The sequence below is a fragment of the Pseudorca crassidens genome, chromosome 13 (assembly GCF_039906515.1).
Source record: "Pseudorca crassidens isolate mPseCra1 chromosome 13, mPseCra1.hap1, whole genome shotgun sequence".
NCBI classification, from domain to species: domain Eukaryota; kingdom Metazoa; phylum Chordata; class Mammalia; order Artiodactyla; family Delphinidae; genus Pseudorca; species Pseudorca crassidens.
In genome coordinates, this window is record NC_090308.1 from 48,096,877 (window position 1) to 48,120,380 (window position 23,504).

A 23,504-nucleotide genomic window follows, 5' to 3' on the forward strand; every position below is an offset into this window, starting at 1 on the left:
TAATATGACATAACTTTCCTGGGTAATACTTCTTTGATTTTTTAAAAAAATACAAATATGTTGCCATTTAGGTGTCAGATATCACAGATATTACTTTCTTTGAATTTATGAAACCATTTATGAACTTTCTTCAGATGATACTTGAGTAGGGTTTTTTTTTTTTTTAAAGACCTATAGCAGCTAACAGTGTTGTATTCTTAAAGTTAATAACATGGCTAGTTTTCAGATAGATTCTGAATGGGAAGTAGAGGAATGGTTTTCTTATGTCTTCTGGAAATTATATTTGTATTGATATCAAGTGACTGCATATTATACTGTATATTAAGGATATACACCTATGTGAAGTTAGGGGAGTATATATTTATTAAGTTTCTACTCTGTGCCCTGCACAGGATCACTCCATTTTACGATCAACCCAATTTCACTATTTCTTTCACTTTCCTTCTATTCAGAGGAGCTGCTCTTCTTAACTAGAGGAGTTTCAGGCTTTTTATTGAGTTAGCTGCAATTTTACCTCCTACGCCCTTTCTCCTTTCTCTCTTTTTTCTTTTTTTTAAAATTTTTTGGCCACGCTACGCAGGCTGTGGGATCTTAGTTCCCCAAGCAGGGATCGAACCTGCACCCCCCTGCATTGGAAGCACGGAGTCTTAACCACTGGACTGCCAGGGAAGTCCCTCTTTTGGTTTTTTCACTGGCCAGTTGGAGGATATTTTCTATTTACCAACAATAGATTGGAAGTAATTTCTTTCTTTCTTTCTTTAATTAATTAATTTATTTTGGCTGCGTTGGGTCTTTGTTGCTGCGCGTGGGCTTTCTCTAGTTCTGGCGAGCGGGGCCTGCTCTTCGTTGAGGTGTGCAGGCTTTTCATTGTGGTGGCTTCTCTTGTCGCAGAGCACAGGCTCTAGGCGCACGGGCTTCAGTAGCTGTGGCCCGTGGGCTCAGTAGTTGTAGCTCGCAGGCTCTAGAGTGCAGGCTCAGTAGTTGGGGCGCACGGGCTTAGTTGCTCCGCGGCATGTGGGATCTTCCCGGACCAGGGCTTGAACCATGTCCCCTGCGTTGGCAGGCGGATTCTTAACCACTGCGCCACCAGGGAAGTCCCTAGAGCAGCTTTAGGTTTACAGAAAAATTGAGTGGAAAGTACAGAGAGTTCCTATATACCCTTTTACTGCCTCAACCCTATCCTCCCCACCCCCATCTCCCTATGATTAACATCTTGCTTTAGTGGTATGTTTGCTACAATTGATGAGCCATTATTATTCATTGTTATTAACTAAATCCGTAGTTTACCTTAAGGGTCACTCTTTGTGTTGTATATTCTGTGGGTTTGACAAAATGCATAATCACATGTATCCACCATTACAGTATCATACAGAATAATTTTACTGCTCTAAACATATCCCCTGTTGCAGGAGAATGGGGCACAAGAGGTTGGTCATGTCACAGGTCTTGGGCGAGTTCCTGGGACGGGCAGCCAAGTGAGGGTTCTTGGCTTCGTGCAGGGCAAAATTCAAGAGCAAGCCATAGTAAAGTGAAAGCAAGTTTATTTAGAGAGATACACATTCCATAGGCACAATGCAGATGTCTCCAAAGGCAAGAGTGGCCCCGTGCTGTGGGGTGGTTAGTTTTTATGGGCTGGGTAATTTCATAGGCTAACAAGTGGGAAGAATATTCTAACTATCTTGGAGAAGGGGTGGGGATTTCTAGGAATTGGGCCACTGCCCACTTTTTGGCCTTTTAGGGTCAGCCTTGGAACTGTCATGGCACCTGTGGGTGTATTACAATGAGCGTATATTGAGGCTCAGGATCTACTGGAAGTAGATTCTTCCTCCATCTTGGGCCTAGTTTGTTCTAACCAGTATTTGCCATATCCTCAACAGCTGTGTTATTCTTTTAATGGTTCTGCCCTGCTCCCTTCCCTCCTGTCTCTCACCTGTGCTCCATCCATTTATCCCTGCCTCCCTTCCTTTGAGCCCCTGGCAAGCACAGATCTTTTTTTGTCTATATAGTTTTCTCTTTCCAGAATGTCATAATTGTAATCATACAGTACGTAACCTTTTCAGGTTAGGTTTTTTTTTTTTTTTTTTTGCTGTACGCGGGCCTCTCACTCTTGTGGCCTCTCCCGTTGCTGAGCACAGGCTCCGGATGTACAGGCTCAGTGGCCGTGGCTCCCGGGCCCAGCCGCTCCGTGGCATGTGGGATCTTCCCGGACCGGGGCACGAACCCGTGTCCCCTGCATCGGCAGGCGGACTCTCAACCACTGCGCCACCAGGGAAGCCCCAGTTGAGCCTTTTTCACTTAGTAATAAGCATTAAGCTTCCTCCATGCCTTTTCATGGCTTGATAGCTCATTTCTTTTTAGTGTTGAATTATATCGCACCATCTGGATATACCACAGTTAATCTATTCATTCACCTACTGAAAGATATCTTGGCTGCTTCTAAGTTTTGGCAGTTATGAATAAAGTTGCTATAAACATTTGTGTGCAGATTTTTGTGGGGACTGAAGTTTTCAGTTCATTTTGATAAATATCAAGGAGTGCAGCTGCTGGATTATATGATAAGAGTATGTTTAGTTTTGTAAGAAGCTGCCAAACTGTCTTCCAATGTGATTATACCATATCAACTTGAGTGTCAGTTTGTCAGTGTCCACAAAATAACTGGCTGGGATTTTGATTGGGATTATGTTGAATCTATAGATCAAATTGAGAAGAATTTACATCTTGACAATATTAGGTTTTCTTAGTCATGTACATGGAATATCTCTCCCTTCATTTAGATATTTTTTGATTCTTCAGTTTTATAGTTTTCCTTGTATAGATCTTACACATGTTTTGTTAGGTTTATACCTAAGTAATTCATTTTTTTGGGTGCTATTGTAAATATTATTGTGTATTTAATTTTCAATTCCAACTTTTCATTGCTGGTATATAAGAAAGCAATTGCTTTTGTATATTAACCTTGTATCCTGCAACCTTGCTATCATTGCTTATTTGTTCCAGGAGTTCTCTTGTTCTTTGGATTTTCTCCAGACAGTTATACAAATACAATTTTATTTCTTAATCTGTGTACTTTTTATTTCCTTTCCACATTTTATTGTATTGGCTAGGACTTCCAGTATGATTTTCAACAGGAGTAGAGTGAGCAGATATTCTTGCCTTGTTCCTGATCTTATCGGGGAAACCATCTAGTTTCTTTTCATGACCTATGATAATCTCAATAGATTATCCTAATTAGTGATATAAAAGATGTGAAGTATTGCTCATATCAGGTCATAAGAGGACTCTTCTCCCACCCTGCAGTCCCTTTCCCTCACCTAAACTTCTTTGAGAAAGATAGGATTAAATTGATGGTTGTAAAAATATTTTAAATGATGGGATTCAGGCACTTTTTCACATAATACCTTATATTTAGTAACTGTGCACATTACTTACTTCCTCTACTCTCTGGTGAACTTCTGTAGGGCAAAGACTATATCTCAGCTATAACACTGTGCTAGGTATTTTACATATGTGATCTCATTTATCTTGAAAATTGTGCAATGTTAGTATTATTCTTAATTAACAGGTGCAAAAACTGGTACTATGAGGGTATAAGTAATTTCTTAGCTGTGTGACTTAGCATCAATATAATAGGTGTATAATTCCATCATCTAAGCTCTTTAAATCACATACTATGGAAAAGTTACCTTACGAAGTGGTATATGATGCATGTCATGTGTATAGTACAGAAATGTGCTTGGTGAATGCAGAGCAGAGAGCTTTGACCTCAGCTTTGACCTCATGTCATGTGTATAGTACAGAAATGTGCTTGGTGAATGCAGAGCAGAGAGCTTTGACCTCAGGCTAGAGTAGAGTGTTCACAAAATTTCTGGAAAGGTCAACCTTGTCTGATGTAGAGAAGAATAAAGGAAAGAGAGATCAGGAAGATCAATCAGTGTGGAAAAGACCGAGGGCCAAACACAACAAGTATTTTGTGATTTGACAGTATAATATAAAAATATAAACATTTCTACTGTTGTAGTAAAATGCAATAGAACAAACTGTGTCTATTATCTTAAATAAGAACGCCTCCATTTTTCTCTTAATTTCAACTGGATTTGCTTATAGGTGTTGAGAACGAGAGAGTCTACCACAGAACCATTGTGTAAGTCCCACATCATCAATTACCAACAACTTCTTTGCTGAGTTAGAGCAATCAGTGCAGCAAGTGTGGAGGGGAGCAAAAGCCTGGGGCAAATTGAAAGATCAGAGGAACCCTAAAAAAAGGAGCTTCCTAAAGTCAATTATATTTTATGTATCCCTTTCGCATATCTCAGTTGGTTAAGTACCCCACAACTAGCCATTGATATGTTAAAAGCTGGGGAGTTGCAAAGCCCTAATAGAACGAGTCCTTGCTTTCAGTGACGTTTGTGTTAGTTGGGAAGACCAGAGTAAAGTAACATAATTAGAAACCACTGAGCAGTGTTAAGCATCATGTAGTGTAGTATACACTGTTAATACTGTGGAGGTTCTTCTCCTTAAATGATGTTCTTCAGGGTTCTGTCCTCTCTGCTATTGTCATGAGTTTCATTTCTAAATTTTTTCACTCTCTGTCTCTAGCCCACATCTTCCTTCTAAGCTCTAGGTTTATCCAAATGCCTTTTCGACATCTCCATTTAAACAAGTTCTCTCAACTTCAATTTACAAAAACTTCCCCAGTCTGTTCTTTTTAGCTCAGTGAATGGCACCACTGTCACCCAGTTGTCCAAGTCAAAAAGTGAGAATCATTTTTGCTTTACTTTCTCTTGTTTCTTAACCGCATGTTCTGTTGATACTGTTTCCTAATTATCTTTCAGTTCCATCTACTTTTTATTTCTTCTGCCACCATTCTAATTTAGACTGTAGTCATCTCTTAAATTCCTGCAAAGGCCTTTTAATGTTAGTCTCCTTGTTCCCTCTTCACCTCCAAACTATTCACAAAAACACAGATTGATTAAAATCCTTTTCTGCTTGGGATGAAGTCCAGTTTCCTTAATGTGGCTTACCTGTTCCTGTTTGAACTGGCCCTGCCTTCTTTTCATTCAGCTTTAACTTGCTTTCCCCTATTCTAAACCAGCTTTACCAAACTTCAAATTCATCGTTCTTTTTTGCCTCTGAGCCTTGACACGTGCTATTCCCTTTTGCAGAAGGGGGATAAGAAGAAGTGAAGCTGTAGTGACCAAAAGCACAGACTCTGGAGCCAGGCTTCCTAGATCCTGGTGAATCTTGGATCTGCCCCTTAACTAGCTGTGTGACCTAGAGTGATCTAACCTCTCTGCTTTTAGTGTCCTCATCTGTACAATGGAGAGAGTATAGTACTTGCTTCCTAGCACGTTGTGAGGATTAAAAGAGTTAATGTGGTTGAGGCTCAAAGAACGATACCTACCTTATACTAAGTACTATATAAATGTAGCTATTTTTATAACTCTTATTATAAATGTGTTGTGGTACTGGATAGCATAAATTTTTATGTTTTAAAGGTGATTTAATGATAAAAGAAAAATGCTTTTTTTCTCAAATTATGACTTGATTCATTATTATTGTTTTTTAATAAATTTATTTTATTTATTTTTGGCTTCATTGGGTCTTCATTGCTGCATGCGGGCTTTCTCTAGTTGCGGCGAGCAGGGGCTACTCTTTGTTGCGGTGTGCGAGCTTCTCATTGCAGTGGCTTCTCTTGTTGCGGAGCACGGGCTGTAGGCACACGGGCTTCAGTAGTTGTGGCATACAGGCTCTAGAGTGCAGCCTCAGTAGTTGTACCGCGGGCTCTGGAGCGCAGGCTCAGTAGTTGTGGTGCACGGGCTTAGTTGCTCGGCAGCATGTGGGATCTTCCCGGACCAGGGCTCAAACCTGTGTCCCCTGCATTGGCAGGCGGATTCTTAACCACTGTGCCACCAGGGAAGTCCCTATTATTGGTATTTATCTTTGTTCTTGTCTGGGCAACAGCTTTATTTTCCTAACTTCTTGTTTTGTTTTTTAGCTTTTTAGTGACTAGAATTTGATCTTAGGTTGATATTCCTATGAAATGGATCATCTGACAACATTAGGTTTACCTGAATTTTTATACAGACTAATCCAGGTTAACCTATATGGAAACTTCTAAAAAAAATTAATTCTTTATAGCTAATAGCTGACTTTTTACTTTATGATATATGTCATGTTGATTAAAGTTTCAAGTAAAGTCATTTAAAGGAATTTGCTTTTTCAAGTGTATTTCAGTGATTGTGGATTATAATGGTTCAAATGGTTCGGATTCTAGCACGGATACTTACTGTATTAGGAAATAGACTATCTGAAAGGAAAAACTCTGTTTATCTCTCTATTCACAACTCCCCTTACACCCAACACTTCCCAAATTACTTCTGACACCAGAGATGTGCAGGTTTTTTCCCCATACTGGCCAATTCTCCGACACCAGCTGGGTATCCTACAGTTTAACTCAGTTTCGACCCCACAGGTTAAAGGCTCAGTCCCACAAGACTGCCCCTCACTTCAGATGCCAGTGGCAAGTGTTGGGTCCCCCAGGTTGCCCACAACCTCTGACTCAGCTACAAATTGAAGGTCCCCACGACCCCTTCCTCAGGTTCAGTCATTTACTAGAATGGCTCATAGAACTCAGGAAAACAGTTTACTTACTAGATTACTGGTTTATTACAAAGGATATATTAAAGGATACAAATGAACAGTCAGATGAAGAATATATAGGGCTAGGTCTATGTCCAGAAGGGTCCCAAGCACAAGAGCTTCTGTCCCTGTGGAGTTTTGGGGTGTACCACCATCCCAGCAAGTGGATGTGTTCTTGTTCACCAGCCCAGAAGCTCTCTGAATTCTGTACTTTAGGGATTTTTATGGAGGCTTCATTATGTAGGTGTGATTGATTAAATCCTTGACCATTGTGAATAATTAAATCCCCAGGGCCCCATTTGGGGTTGGGGTGGCGGTGGGCATGCTCAAAGTTCTGATTACTTGGTTTGTTCCCCAGGCAACCAGTCCCCATCAAGTGGTTCTCTAAGGACTTTCCAAAAGTCACTTCATTAACATAAACTCAGGTGTGGTTGAAAGGGGCTTGTTATGAATAACAAAAGAGCTTCTTTTATTTTTATCCTTCTGAAGCTATTCCAGGAATAAAAACCAAATATTATAAGAAAAGATGCTCATATGCTCTAATCACTTAGGAAATTACAAGGATTTTAGGAGTTGTGAGCGAGGAACCCCTGAGGAAGACCCCACGATATGTTTTCTTATTATATCACAGTATCACATTCTCTGTTATCATAGTACTTAAGATCAGCCAAGAAAAACATGTAATAGCTTAAACGTTATCGAAAGAAGATTCCTGGGCTTCCCTGGTGGCGCAGTGGTTGAGAGTCCGCCTGCCGATGCAGGGGACGCGGGTTCATGCCCCAGTCCGGGAGGATCCCACATGCTGGGGAGCGGCTGCGCCCGTGAGCCATGGCCGCTGAGCCTGTGCGTCTGGAGCCTGTGCTCCGCAACGGGAGAGGCCACAGCAGTTTGGCTGAACTTTCAGGAGTGTGGTGAAAAACTAGTATATATTTAAATTTTAAGTGTTGATTTTGATATCTTGACTTGTGGATTTCTTTTTTGAGTGTTTGTTTTCTCATTGATACTTATGATTTGAGATGATTTCATGAAGACTGAAATCTGAAAGTGTACCTAAAGGAGCAGGTTGATGATCTAGTTCTATCTGATTTGATAGTGCTAGACTAGAGAATGACAAAATATTTATATTTTTCTCCTTCCCTCCTAGAAGGAGATCGTTGCTTTCTGGTGAACTTTTTTTTTTTTGCGGTATGCGGGCCTCTCACTGTTGTGGCCTTTCCCGTTGTGGAGCACAGGCTCTGGACGCGCAGGCTCAGCGGCCATGGGTCACGGGCCCAGCCGCTCCGTGGCATGTGGGGTCTTCCCGGACCGGGGCATGAACCCGTGTCCCCTGCATCGGCAGGCGGACTCTCAACCACCGCGCCACCAGGGAAGCCCTGTAGCTGTTTTTTTATAAACTACAATCTATAAGGTTTTTGTGCATAATATTTAGTTGTTACATGTCTTGAGTAGACTCTCCCCCAACCCTACCTTTTTTATGAGTCTTTTCTTTTTTTTTTTAGAAGTCAGACCAATTTTCTTGTAGTGTCTCACATCTAGATTTACCTATTATCAAGGACCTTTAAATGTTTCTCCTGCAGCCTGTTGAAGGTAGTGGCATGCAGCAGAGAAGGGCTTCCCAATCCCTGTGGCATGGCTACTGTGAATAAGTTATGGGTCCTATTATTAATCCTCTAAGTTCTTCAGCCACTGGTGGAGTTTGGGGCAGTGGCAGCCCATGAGCACTGTCAGTTGACTCTGGTAAGCAATATAAATGTTAACATTAGGTAGGTGCCATGATGTGAAAGAGCCTAGGCTACCATCTTCAGCTCTTTTCTTCTGTGCTCTCTTTGTGATCACGTTTACTTCTGTGACTTTAACAGTTGCCTGTGTAGTGATGTTTTCTTTTCTAAATTGCACTTTATTTCCTTTTGTTCATCTTCTCCTGGCTATCCAGTAGTCACTTCAAAATCTACACATCCAGAATGAATTTATTCTTTACTTGCTAGCTGGCTCATTGTCAGTATTATTCTTTTCTTGGGCAGGGGTAGTAGAAGGTGTGGTGTAAATAGCCTTGCTTTCACTCACTGGAAACCTCAGTCATCTTCAGCTGTTTCTCTGGCTGTCTGCTTAGCACTCTCTTATTTACATGTACACATATGTGCATACACATTTATTCATCAAATACATCTTTAATGCCTACAGTGTTTCTATATATATATTTGACCACAGTAGATAAGTCTATATCTGGATGGCCTCTTGAATGCATTCCCTCCATTCTTACCTTATTTACTCTAATTTTGGCCTTCCGCAGTCCTTCCCAGAACTTTTACAATGGTCTGCCTACCTCTGGCTTTAAACCTTCTGATTCACCCTGCATACTATCTGCTAATTGAGAATACTTGTTTGATCATATATTTCTCTTGCTTGAAAACCTCTGATGGCTTCCCATTATACAGGAAAAATGCCAGCTTTTTTAGCATACCATACAAGACTATGGTAATTCCATCTTCTTTACTCTTTTTATGTATTACTTCATCTCTGTGTTCTAGCTATACTTGTCTTCTGCTAATTTCTTGAATGTAGCATGGATTTTTTTTTTTTTTGCGGTACGCGGGCCTCTCACTGCTGTGGCCTCTCCCGCTGCGGAGCAACAGGCTCCGGACGCGCAGGCTCAGCGGCCATGGCTCACGGGCGCAGCCGCTCCGCGGCATGTGGGATCCTCCCAGACCAGGGCACGAACCCGTGTACCCTGCATCGGCAGGCGGACTCTCAACCACTGCGCCACCAGGGAAGCCCTAAACTTAACACTTTTGATACCTGAATTCTTAAAGCATTACTGCGGATATGTTTGTTTTAATTAAAATCACTTCTGAGCAATAAGAATTTGCCATAATAGGAGTTTCTGGAATTTTATTATTTTAGAGCTTTTAAAACAGTAAATGTTTATCTGAATTAGAATTCTGAATAAAAGAAATATTATAAAATGAAGATTGTTTTTTAGAGAAAGAGAGATATATTAATAAATTAGTTTTTAAGAAAAGAGACTAAATAAAAAGCAGTCTTTCTAAAGAATGAAGGCAAAAAGATAAACTGTCAGATTTCCATGTTGCAGGGAAATACTGAACTTGAATAAGAGAGACTATTACTGTACTTTGGTGATACTTAGAGAACGAGTAGATGAAATATATGGTACATGAAAGCATAAAGAAGGTGCTAGTGTTATTTGACATTATTCGTTAATAAGGGGAATACAAAATAATAACAGTATCCTCTGGTACAAGATTTTCAATATTTCAGAATTATTTTTAAAGGACTATTATCATTTAAATGAAAAAATCCTGCTTATTAAAAATGCTATGGTATTGAATTGTTATGGCAAATGATAGGATGTCTGGGTTTTGTTTCAAAATAATCAAGAAAAGTGGAGGCAGTAGAAATAAGATTGGCCACGTATTGATAATTGTTGAAGCTGTGTGAGAGTTACATAGAGTATCACTGTCATTTATTTTGATTTTTTGTTTGTTCATTTTTGGAAAATTTCATGATAAATTAAAAAACATTATGGTATTGTATAATAAAGGAAAGAGTCCCCAAATAAGGAATCATTGCTGCTAGGCTGAGTGAATATAGAGTTCATGATATTGAATAATTCAGAATTACCAATGTAAAACTAAATGATATTTTTGGTTTTTGTTTTTCAAAAATTTTATTCCATATTTTATTCTTTTTTTTCCTTTTTTTAGAAATTTGGATTTTTGAATTTATTTTTTTATATAGCAGGTTCTTATTATCCATTTTATACATATTAGTGTATATATGTCAATCCCAATCTCCCGATTCATCACACCCCCCGCCACTTTCCCCCCTTGGTGTCTATGCGTTTGTTCTTTACATCTATGTCTCAATTTCTGCCCTGCAGGCTGGTTCATCTGTACCATTTTTCTAGGTTCCACGTATATGCGTTAATATACAATATTTGTTTTTCTCTTTCTGACTTACTTCACTCTGTATTACAGTCTCTAGATTCATCCATGTCTCTACAAATGACCCAATTTCATTCCTTTTTATGGCTGAGTAATATTCCATTGTATATATGTACCACAACTTCTTTATCCATTCGTCTATCGATGGGCATTTAGGTTGCTTCCATGACCTGGCTATTGTAAACAGTGCAGCAATGAACATTGGGGTGCATGTGTCTTTTTGAATTATGGTTTTCTCTGGGTATATGCCCAGTAGTGGGATTGCTGGGTCATATGGTAATTCTATTTTCAGTTTTTTAAGTAACCTCCATACGGCTCTCCATAGTGGCTGTATCAATTTGCATTCCCACCAACAGTGCAAGAGGGTTCCCTTTTCTCCATACCCTCTCCAGCATTTGTTGTTTGTAGGTTTTCTGGTGATGCACATTGTAACTGGTGTGAGGTGATACCTCATTGTAGTTTTAATTTGCATTTCTCTAATAATTAGTGATGTTGAGCAGCCTTTCATGTGCTTCTTGGCCATCTGTATGTCTTCTTTGGAGAAATGTCTATTTAGGTCTTCTGCCCATTTTTGGATTGGGTTGTTTGTTTTTCTAATATTGAGCTTCATGAGCTGTTTATATATTTTGGAGATTAATCCTTTGTCAGTTGATTCGTTTGCAAATATTTTCTCCCATCTGAGTGTTGTCTTTTCATCTTGTTTATGGTTTCCTTTGCTGTGCAAAAGCTTTTAAGTTTCATTAGGTCCCATTTGTTTATTTTTATTTCCATTACTGTAGGAGGTGGATCAAAAAAGATCTTGCTGTGATTTCTGTCAAAGAGTGTTCTTCCTGTGGTTTCCTCTAAGAGCTTTATCGTGTCCGGTCTTACATTTAGATCTCGAATCCATTTTGAGTTTATTTTTGTGTATAGTGTTAGGGAGTGTTCTAATTTCATTCTTTTACATGTAGCTGTCCAGTTTTCCCAGCACCACTTAATGAAGAGGCTGTCTTTTCTCCATTGTATATCCTTGCCTCCTTTGTCATAGATTAGTTGACCATAGGTGTGTGGGTTTATCTCTGGGCTTTCTATCCTGTTCCATTGATCTATGTTTCTGATTTTGTGCCAGTACCATATTGTCTTGATTACTGTAGCTTTGTAGTATAGTCTGAACTCAGCGAGTCTGATTCCTCCAGCTCCGTTTTTTTCCCTCAAGACAGCTTTGGCTATTTGGGGGCTTTTGTGTCTCCATACAAAGTTTAAGATTTTTGTTCTAGTTCTGTAAGAAATGCCATTGGTAGTTTGATAGGGATTGCATTGAATCTGTAGATTGCTTTGGGTAGTATAGTCATTTTCACAATATTGATTCTTCCAATCCAAGAACATTGTATATCTCTCCATCTGTTGGTATCATCTTTAATTTCTTTCATCAGTGTCTTATAATAAGTTTTCTGCATACAGGTCTTTTGTCTCCCTAGGTAGGTTTATTCCTAGGTATTTTATTCTTTTTGTTGCAGTGGTAAATGGGAGTGTTTCCTTAATTTCTCTTTCAGATTTTTCATCACTAGTGTTTAGGAATGCAAGAGATATCTGTGCATTAATTTTGTATCCTGCAACTTTACCAAATTCATTGATTAGCTCTAGTAGTTTTCTGGTGGCATCTTTAGGATTCTCTATGTATAGTATCATGTCATCTGCAAACAGTGACAGTGTTACATCTTCTTTTCCAAATTATATTCCTTTTATTTCTTTTTCTTCTCTGATTGCCATGGCTAGGCCTTCCAAAACTATGTTGAACAGTAGTGGTGAGAGTGGACATCCTTGTCTAGTTCTTGATCTTAGAGGAAATGCTTTCAGTTTCACCATTGAGAATGATGTTTGCTGTGGGTTTGTCGTATATGGCCTTTATTATGTTGGGGTAGGTTCCCTCTACGCCCACTTTCTGGAGTTCTTTTTTCATAAATGGGTGTCGAATTTTGTCAGAAGCTTTTTCTGCATCTATTGAGATGATCATATGGTTTTTATTCTTCAATTTGTTAATATGGTGTCTCACGTTGATTGATTTGCGTATATTGAAGAATCCTTGCATCCGTGGGGTAAATCCCACTTGATCATGGTGTATGATCCTTTTAGTGTGTTGTTGGATTCTGTTTCCTAGCATTTTGTTGAGGATTTTTGCATCTATGTTCATCAGTGATATTGGTCTGTAATTTTCTTTTTTTGTAGTATCTTTGTCTTTTGGTATCAGGGTGATGGTGGACTCATAGAATGAGTTTGGGAATATTCCTTTCTCTGCAATTCTTTGGAAGAGTTTGAGGAGGATGGGTGTTAGCTCTTCTCTAAATGTTTGATAGAATTCACCTGTGAAGCCATCTGGTCCTGGACTTTTGTTTGTTGGAAGATTTTTAATCACAGTTTCAATTTCATTCCTTGTGATTGGTCTGTTCATATTTTCTATTTCTTCCTGGTTCAGTCTTGGAAAGTTATACCTTTCTAAGATTTGTCCATTTCTTCCAGGTTGTCCATTTTATTGGCACAAAGTTGCTTGTAGTAGTCTCTTAGGATGCTTTGTAATTCTGGGGTGTCTGTTGTAACTTCTCCTTTTTCATTTCTAATTATATTGATTTGAGTTCTCTCCCTCTTTTTCTTGATGAGTCTGGCTATTGGTTTATCAATTTTGTTTATTTTCCCAAAGAACCAGGTTTTAGTTTTATTGATCTTTGTTATTGTTTTCTTTGTTTCTATTTCATTTATTTTTGCTGTGATCTTTATGATATCTTTCCTTCTGCTAACTTTGGGTTTTGTTTGTTCTGCTTTCTGTAGTTCCTTTAGGTGTAAGATTAGTTTGTTTATTTGAGATGTTTCTTGTTTCTTGAGGTAGGCTTTTATTGCTATAAACTTCCCTCTTAGAACTGCTTTTGCCACGTCCCATAGGTTTTGGATCGTTGTGTTTTCATTGTCATTTGTCTCTAGGTATTTTTTGATTTCCTCTTTGATTTCTTCTGTGATCTCTTGGTTATTTAGTAACATTGTTTAGCCACCATGTGTTTGTGTTTTTTATGTTTTTTCCCCTGTAATTCATTTCTAATCTCATAGCGTTGTGGTCAGAAAAGATGCTTGATATGATTTCAGTTTTCTTAAATTTACTGAGGTTTGATTTGTGACCCAAGATGTGATCTATCCTGGAGAATGTTCTATGCGTACTTGAGAAGAAAGTGTAATCTGCTGTTTTTGGATAGTATGTGCTGTAAAGATGAATTAAATCTATCCGGTCTATTGTGTCATTTAAAACTTCTCTTTCCTTATTTATTTTCATTTTGGATGATCTGTTTATTGGTGTAAGTGAGGTGTTAAAGTCCCCCACTATTAATGTGTTGCTATCGATTTCCTCTTTTATAGCTGTTAGCAGTTGCCTTATGTATTGAGGTGGTCCTATGTTGGGTGCATATATATTTAAAATTGTTATATCTTCTTCTTGGATTGATCCCTTGATCATTATGTAGTGTCCTTCCTTGTCTCTTGTAACATTCTTTATTTTAAAGTCATTTTATCTGATTTGAGTATTCCTACTCCAGCTTTCTTTTGATTTCCATTTGCATGGAATATCTTTTTCCATCCCCTCACTTTCAGTCTGTATGTGTCCCTAGATCTGAAGTGGGTCTCTTGTAGACAGCATGTATATGGGTCTTGTTTTTGTATCCATTCAGCAAGCCTGTGTCTTTTGGTTGGAGCATTTAATCCATTCACGTTTAAGGTAATTATCGATATGTATGTTCCTATGACCATTTTCTCAATTGTTTTGGGTTTGTTTTTGTAGGTCCTTTTCTTCTCTTGTGTTTCCCACTTAGAGAAGTTCCTTTAGCATTTGTTGTAGAGCTGATTTGGTGGTGCTGAATTCTCTTAGCTTGTGCTTGTCTGTGAAGCTTTTGATTTCTCCATCGAATCTGAATGAGATCCTTGCCGGGTAGAGTAATCTTGGTTTTAGGTTCTTACCTTTCATCACTTTAAATATGTCATGCCACTCCATTATGGCTTGTAGAGTTTCTGCTGAGAAATCAGCTGTTAACCTTATGGGAGTTCCCTTGTATGTTATTTTTTGTTTTTGCCTTGCTGCTTTCAATAATTTTTCTTTGTCTTTAATTTTTGCCAATTTGGTTACTATGTGTCTTGATATGTTTCTCCTTGGGTTTATCCTGTATGGGACTCTCTGCGCTTCCTGGACTTGGGTGGCTATTTCCTTTCCCATGTTAGGGAAGTTTACGACTATATTTCTTCAAATATTTTCTTGGGTCCTTCCGCTCTCTCTTCTCCTTCTGGGACCCCTATAATGCGAATGTTTTTGTGTTTAATGTTGTCCCAGAGGTCTCTTAGGCTGTCTTCATTTCTGTTCATTCATTTTTCTTTATTCTGTTCCACAGCAGTGAATTCCACCATTCTGTCTTCCAGGTCACTTATCCGTTCTTCTGCCTCAGTTATTTTGCTATTGATTCTTTCTTGTGTACTTTTCATTTCAGTTATTGTATCATTCCTCTCTGTTTGTTTGTTCTTTAATTCTTCTAGGTCTTTGTTAAACATTTCTTACATCTTCTCGATCTTTGCCTCCATTCTTTTTCTGAGGTCCTGGATCATCTTCACTATCATATTCTGAATTCTTTTTCTGGAAGGTTGCCTATCTGCATTTAGTTGTTTCTCTGGGGTTCTATCTTGTTCTTTCATCTGGTACATAGCCCTCTGCATTTTCATCTTGTCTCTCTTCCTGTTAATGTGGTTTTTGTTCCACAGGCTGCAGGATTGTAGTTCTTCTTGCTTCTGCTGTCTGTTATCTGGTCGGAAAATTTCTTTTCTTTTGGTATGAAGAACATTTGTGGAAGAATTGTTTAAATTTTACAAAGATATTCTGACCCAGGCTATTTTTATCTTTTTACCTCTATCAGAATACCTGTTATGATTTTAAGAGTACTCTTATTAGAATATCTGATTTCAGTTGCTCTGTTCACTGGAGAAGCTGAAGATATCTGTGCTTCATTTTCAAATATGAGCTTTTTCTCCCCTGAAAAACTGCTAGTATTGGAGGGTCTCCTGCAGAGGCGGGAGGGGGGGTTGGCTGTGGCTTACTGTGAGGACAAGAACACTGGCAGCAGAAGCTCCTGGAAGTACTCCTTGGGGTGAGCTTTCCCAGAGTCCGCCATTAGCCCCACCCCCAAGAATGTTTTATTCTTATTTTCTATGTGATATGGAAGCCTCTTAATCTGCTAAGGGAAATCATCATATATTAAGCAAAAGTGATATAACATTGAATTATGGCAGCATTCTTCTTGAAGAAAACAATTATTGACAAACCCACAGCTAACATCATACTCAGTGGTGAAAAGCTGAAAGCATTCCCTCTAAGATCAGGAATAAGACAAGGATGCCCACTGTCGCCATGTTTACTCAACATGGTTTTGGAAGTCCTAAGCGCAGCAATCTGAAAAGAAAAAGAAATAAAAGAAATCCAAGTTGGAAAGGAAGAAGTAAAACTGTCACTGTTTGCAGATGACATGATACTAGACATAGAAAATCCTAAAGATGCCACCAGAAAACTACTTGAGCTCATCAATGAATTCAGTCACGTTGCTGGATACAAAATTAATACACAAAAATCTGTTGCATTTCTAAACACTAACAACAACATATCAGAAAGAGAAATTAAGGAAACAATCCCATTTACTATCACATCAAAAAGAATAAAATACCTAGGAGTAAACCTACCTAAGGAAGCAAAAGACCTGTACTCTGAAAACTGTAAGACACTGATGAAAGAAATTGAAGATGACACAAACAGATGGAGAGATATACCATGTTCTTAGATTAGAAGAATCAATATTGTGAAAATGACTATACTACCCAAAGCAATCTACGGATTCAATGCAGTCCCTTTCAAATTACCAGTGACATTTTTCACAGAACTGGAACAAAAATTTTTTAAATTTGTGTGGAAACACAAAAGACCCCGAATAGCAAAAACAATCTTTAGAAGAAAGAACAGAGCTGGAGGAATCACGTTCCCTGACTTCAGACTGTAGTACAAAGCTGCAGTAATCAAATCAGGATGGTACTGGCACAAAAGCAGATACATAGCTCAATGGAACGGGATAGAAAGAACAGAAATAAACCCACGCACTTGTGGTCAATTAATCTATGACAAAGGAGGCAAGAACATAGAATGGAGAAAAGACAGTCTCTTCAGTAAGTGGTGCTGGGAAAACTGGACAGCTAGATGTAAAAGAATAAAATTAAAGCATTCTCTAATACCATATACCAAAATAAACTCAAAATGGATTATAGACTTCAATGTAAGACTGGACACTATAAAACTCCTAGAGGAAAACAAAGGCAGAACACTCTTTGATGTAAACCACAGCAATATTTTTTTAGATCCATCTCTGAGAGTAATGGAAAACAAACCCAAAAAATAAACAAATGGGACCTAGTTAAACTTAAAAGCATTTGCAAAGCAAAAGAAACCATAAACAAAATGAAAAGGCAGCCTTCAGACTGAGAGAAAATATTTGCAAACAGTGATACTGACAAGGGATTAATTTCCGAAATATACAAATAGCTCATGCAACTTAATATAAAAAAAAAGAAGCAACTCAATAAAAAAATGGGCAGAAATCCTAAATAGACATTTCTGCAAAGAAGACATACAGATGGCCAACAGGCACATGAAAAGATGCTCAATATCACTAATTATTAGAGAAATGCAAGTTGAAACTATAATGAGGTATCATCTCACACTGGGCAGAATGGCTGTCATTAAAAAGCCTACAGGAATTCCCTGGCAGTCCAGTGGTTAGGACTCCATGCTTCCACTCACTGCAGGGGCCATGGGTTCGATCCCTGATTGGGGAGCTAAGATCTTACATGCTGTGCAGCATAGCCAAAAAAAATAAAATGTCTATAAATAACAAATGCTGGAGAGGGTGTGGAGAAAAAGGAAACCTCGTACACTGTTGGTGTGGGAATGTAAATTGGTGCAGCCACTGTGGAGAACAGTATGGAGGTTCCTTGAAAAACTAAAAATAGAGTTGGCACATGATCCTGCAGTCCCTCTGTTGGGCATATATCTGGAGAAAACTCTAATTTGAAAAGATATATGTACCCCAATATTCATAGCACTATTTACAGTAGCCAAGACATGGAAGCAACCTAAATGTCCATCAACAGGTGAATGGATAAAGAAGATGTGGTATATATACACAGTGGAATATTACTCAGCCATAAAAAAGAATGAAATAATGCCATTTGCAACAAAATGAATGTACCTAGAGATTATCATACTAAGTGAAGTATGTCAGAGAAAGACAAATACCATACGATTACAAAACAGAGATAGACTCACAGACATAAAGGGGGGACGGATAAGTTAGGGATTTGGGAGTAACAGATACTACTATATATAAAATTGATAAAGAACAAGGACCTACTGTTATAGCACAGGGAACTATATTCAGTATCTTGTAATAACCTATAAGGGAAAAGAATCTGAAAAAGATTATATATGTGCATAACTGTATCTCTTTGCTGTACACCTGACACACTGTAAATCAGCTGTACTTCAATTTTAAAAAACTGCAAAAAAAAAAAAAGTTGGCAAGACTCAGGTGTCATATTGTTTGAATAAAGTCTTATTGGTAACACCTGGTTATAAAATCTGTAGATGGTCATACTGTGCCATCTTGAGTACTATATTTCTGATGATTCCATTAATTTGAATTCTAGTCTTAAGGTTTGGAAAAGAAAACTTAAAGGACGAATTCATAGAATTGTTTGTCTTCCTAAGGGATGTGAGAGAGAAGTGTTCAGAAATTGTTCTGTCTTTCTTCTTTTCTTCCCTCTCTCTTGTTCTCCTTTCCTCCTTCCCATGTTGCCTCAACTTCTTTCCTGGGCACCAAAAAAGTTATTTATCTACGTGCTACTTCCTCCAATCCAATATCATGTTTGTAAGCTCAAGTCCTTTAAATCTGAAACTCCTATGGCAGGCCCTCAGTAAACATCTTTTTTCTTTTTTAAATCAAGGTGTAATTGACATATAATATTATATTAGTTTCAGGTGTAAAAAATTGTAATGATTCAATATTTGTATGTATTGTGAAATGATCACCACAATAAACCTGGTAACATCTTCAGGGCATCTTCTTTTTGAACTTCTCAGATATTTTTGGTTGGAGTTTCTTTCTATCTGAAGGAATCATTTACAAGCTGAAGAACCTTCTGAGATGTGACCTGAGTTTTGTTCTCAATAGTATCATCCTCCCCATCAACCAAGCCAGAACCCCAGACTTATCTTTGATTCAGCCTTCTTGATTTTCCTCATTTGTTCATTTGGTCCTGCCAATTCCTCTTTAAAAATGACTGTCACAAGTATTTCTTCTTTTCTCCAGTCTTATTGTTAGTTACTATTCTGTTATGGAGAATGTTGCATTTGGAAGATTTCATCTGAGCTCTGCTTCTGGCTGATGGCCTAACTTCTTCATCTTCATGAGGAGGTTGTAACAGGATTGTCGCGAGCCCCTTTTGGAAGCTAACATTCTGTTATACTAATCCAGGGTCTTTCCTTCTCACCCTTTCATTGCAGTGACTCCTAATTGTTTTTCACACCTCTAATCTCAGTCCTTCCTAATAAAATGAGTCTTCATATGTAACTTTCATTGCCTTTAGGATAAAATCTTATATTTCCGGGTCTCCATTTATTCATGTCATCATTTCTCTGCTTAATCATTATCATTGGCTCGATTAGGCAAAGTGGAAGCTTCACCCATCTTCACAGCCTTCCTTTCCTTCACCTACAGAATCAAATTGGTTACTAAATTATATCACTTCTGACGCAGGAATGTCTTTTTTTTTTTTTTTTTTTTTAGAAATGTCTTTTGAGTCCATATTTGTTCTCCTCTGCCTATTCTAATCTAGTCCTCATCTTCTCTTTGGACGTTTGAGCAACCTCCCAGATGTTTGCTCTGCCACCAGTTTGTAGTTACCAGATTTATCTCTCTGAGCAAAGATCTGTTACGTATCTTCTCTGTTCTCAAAACCTTTTGCTCCACACTGTTTATATATGAAGTACAAGTTTCTTTGCAGAACTCATTTGGTCCCTTCCCTTTACTTTTCTGACCTAACCTCATCTCTTGCACCTTGTCATCATGCCCCCAGCTTCCAGCCATACTGAATACCAGCGGTTTCCTGTTTATTTCTTTCACGCTCTGCTTCTACCTGGAGTTCTCTGACCCTCTCATCCTTTTCTGCCTGGGAAACTCCTCGCTCAAAGGCATCACTATGTAGTTATCTTCCTTAAAGCTCTGAGAAGAAATACTAATCTCATTCTCTCTGTGCCTGTTATGCATACGTCTTGGATGCAGAGGGGGTCATATCAGAGTTATCTGTTTATATTTCCCACTCAGAACCTCTTTCCAGGTGGATTGTGAACTCTGATATCTAGGGTAGCTAGTCTTTAATTTTGTTCATCCTCAGAGTTTGGCACAGTATTGGAACACAGAATATTGACTCTGTGTTTGTTTGTTGCTTGATGTAAAATAAAACAGTAAGGAGCCTCTGTTTTCCTTAGAAACAAAAAAGGATTTTAACCCTGTTAGTTTGAAGACTAAAATTTTTCCCTTGATTTTGCTTGAGCTTGAATTCCTTCATCTTTTCTTAAAAGATTCTTCTAAATTTTTTGTCTGTCATAGGTCCTTGGGACCAAAGATGGCCCAGGGCTGATCTGGACACCTGGTAGTATTATTAATAGGAGCCAAAAAGCCTTGGACCTGTCTAATTATGATTGTAACGAGTGGGGTTTGACCATACCTTAACTACACTTGTGCATACGAGCTGCTGAATGGTGCTTCACCTTGCTAAACGTGACTGGAGGCTGGTCATCAAACTTGGACATTTTTGAAAGGTATAAGACTTTTTTTCATCAGACCAGTTCCTAATAGTTCATTCAAAAGTTGTTCCTACTGAAACTGCATCTTTAGGCTTGAGAAATTCTTCCCTGAATTACATTTAAATTCTACCACTGAGCCTAGTTTTCTGCCTGAGATAATGCTTTCATTTTAAGGCAGTGATTTCTACAATTTGCACAAATATGTGCTTCTTATTTTTTGTACTATCTATAGAATTGCTTGCATCAAGAGTTTTCCAGAACATAGTGTCTCAGATGGAAAATGTAATAGAATCCCAGTCTCTGCCAAATTAATTTTTCTATTTTGTAGTTATATAATGTTCCCATTGAACACTTGTTTTTCTTTGTGATGAATGCTGAGAGGGAAGCTGGCATGGTTTTGATACATATTACAGATGTATAGGAGAAATGTCTTTAAATTCAAAACATTCTATATTAAATAAATCCATGTTTATACTATAAATTTATTTTTAATTCACCTGGATTTATTTAGTAAACTCCTTTAATTATTTTCAATGTGCAGTTGCTCTGACGGTAGTATCTAATACGCACTAAAATTTAGAAAGCAGTTTCCCTGAAGGCTTTGGAATTGCTCTGTCTTTATTACAGTAAATAATAAACTTCTTTTATTTAGATAAAAGTAATTTAGAAATAAAATAGTTTTAGGGAAGAACTGGGCTGCCTCTAAAAGCCAGGTTATCACAGCCATGGAGGCCAGGTTCACCTCCTTTTCAGCCTTGTCGGGTAAAAGAACAAATTATACCTTTATGATACTTAATATTATGTGTGCCTGAAACATGTAAGCCATGGGGTATGAATTTTCACACGAGCTCCCGGAGAAGGGCTCTCACATGGGACGAGAGCAATAAGGCTTCTCTGCCCCATGTGCCAGTCACTGAAATATTTGTGGGCATTGTGGGAAAGGACAAATCTTTAGTTTTCATAACTAAGGTATTGGCATCTGACCACAGATTAGCATTGAAATAGCACAGTGATGAAAGTGAGTCCATATGCCCGCTGGGATTCTGCCACTTCTTCATATGGTGAACCTCAGAGGTGCTACATCATTGCTTATCATCCAACAGTTAATGTACAAGAGAACTGGTGATGATATATGCACTTTATTTCATTCTCAATGCAAAAGCTGCAGATAAATCTTAAGTTTGCAGATTTTTGAGTATTTTATTAATTTAGCAGATGGAAGTTATATTTAAACTTATTAAGTGAAATAATTACTGGGTTTGTTCCTAGATCCTATCCATATAATTCAGAGTAAGAGGCCTATGCTTCAGTCTATTCTGCTCAGGCTTTCAAATTCTTTTGACAGCCTGGATGTGAAATTCAAAAGTCATTAATGTGATGTGTTAATTTTGCACTTTTTGACTTACTGCAAAAATCTTATAGTTTCCATAGCAACAATAACCTATCCAGATTGTGTAATATTCTTTACAGTATTAAAAATAAAACTATGCAATTACATGAGCTTTTGGAGCACTTCATTTAGGGGAACTGGGGATTGAAATATTTCTGTTTAAAAGAAAATTATAATTCCATATGAAAGTTTCGTCAGAAAGCATGTATAACTTTAAGAATTTATTCAATTAAACATTTAGTAGTAGATACCTGGTAGTTAATTTAATTATTACTTGTATGAAATTTACATTGTAAGCATTGTGTTAAGCATCTCAGGCACAAATGCTTTCACACACATACCCATACATACTTTCAAGGTATGGGGGATATTTGGCTTTAATTACATTCAGTCACCTTCACCTGCTGCTTGTACTTCTTAGTGGCCTCTGGGTGGTCTGAAAAACGTGTAGTTTTATGTTTGGAGGAAACAGGATGGAGAAAAAGGAACACTTTGCTCTTTAAAACATGCCTAAGATATCACTTTGAAAATACTAAAGATTGTTTTAATAGGTGACTGTTTTCAGAGTATCAAATTATTTTGTATTTTTTCTTTTTCCCTCTAATTCTAATTTAAAAGACAATGTAATATTGGCATTAAGGTAGTTAACATAACTTTCTACATCTTAACACAACTTTTTCTTTTTTTATATCACCTTCAACATATGTCTAAATGTACATATTTTTATACGGTATGATTTATATATTTTCTCAGCAACATATGGTAAACATTTTCCATGTTTCCAATGATCTCCATGATTATCATTTTAATAATTGCGTAACAGTCTATCCTGTTGACATATGTGGTACAATTTCTGTTTATCAAAATGCTGCTTAATTGTTTCCTGAATGTCATATATTGGAAGAAAAATGGATATAATTTTCAGACTGTGGGAAAAAGTAACCATAACTCAATTATTTGCTCAAAACAGACGATTGTGAAAATCTTCAAAATGCACGTAAAATGATGTTTTAAAATGCATATTATGAGTAACCTCTTAAACTGCTTTATCTGCTAGTAAACACAGAATGGGGAAAATGAGGAATAGGTAAGTAGGACAGATGCAGCACTACTTAGGTACTATCATTTGACAAAACCTTCATGACATGGTGATACCCTGTTGAGGCTCTAATATAGTCAAAAGGCAAAACTCAGAGGGCATGGATTATACTCCTCTTGTCAGAATAACCAGTGGTAGGAATCACATTTGTGACATTCAGCTGGGGCCTTGCTGTGGCTGGTTCTGGTGTCAGTACCCTGAGGATACAGTGTTGCACTAGACACTCATCTGATACTATTACTGTTTTTATGGACCTATCGCCATTATTGATCTGTTGTCTTCCCTTGGTTAAGCACCCTGGTAACTAGCGGGGTTTCCCAGAATTCCTTAATTCTACCTCCATTAATTGGAAAATTCACTGTAACTACTGAGTTTTTCCTAGATATCTTGAGAATGAGGTGTTGGTGGCCAATTTTGAAGTGTTTCCAAGGCTTTTGGTTGAGGTCTTAGGGATTTTGAATGTCCCCTATCCTAGGTGAAAACTAGCGTGTCTTAGTGGGTAAACATTCTTCT

General features: G+C 37.9%; 1 protein-coding gene across 3 annotated transcripts in view; it reads left to right on the forward strand.

The window, feature by feature from the left end:
- CDK19 (cyclin dependent kinase 19) overlaps nucleotides 1–23,504 on the forward strand; it is a 173,203-nt gene that overhangs the window by 32,464 nt on the left and 117,235 nt on the right. The gene's annotated exons all lie outside the window — the stretch shown is intronic.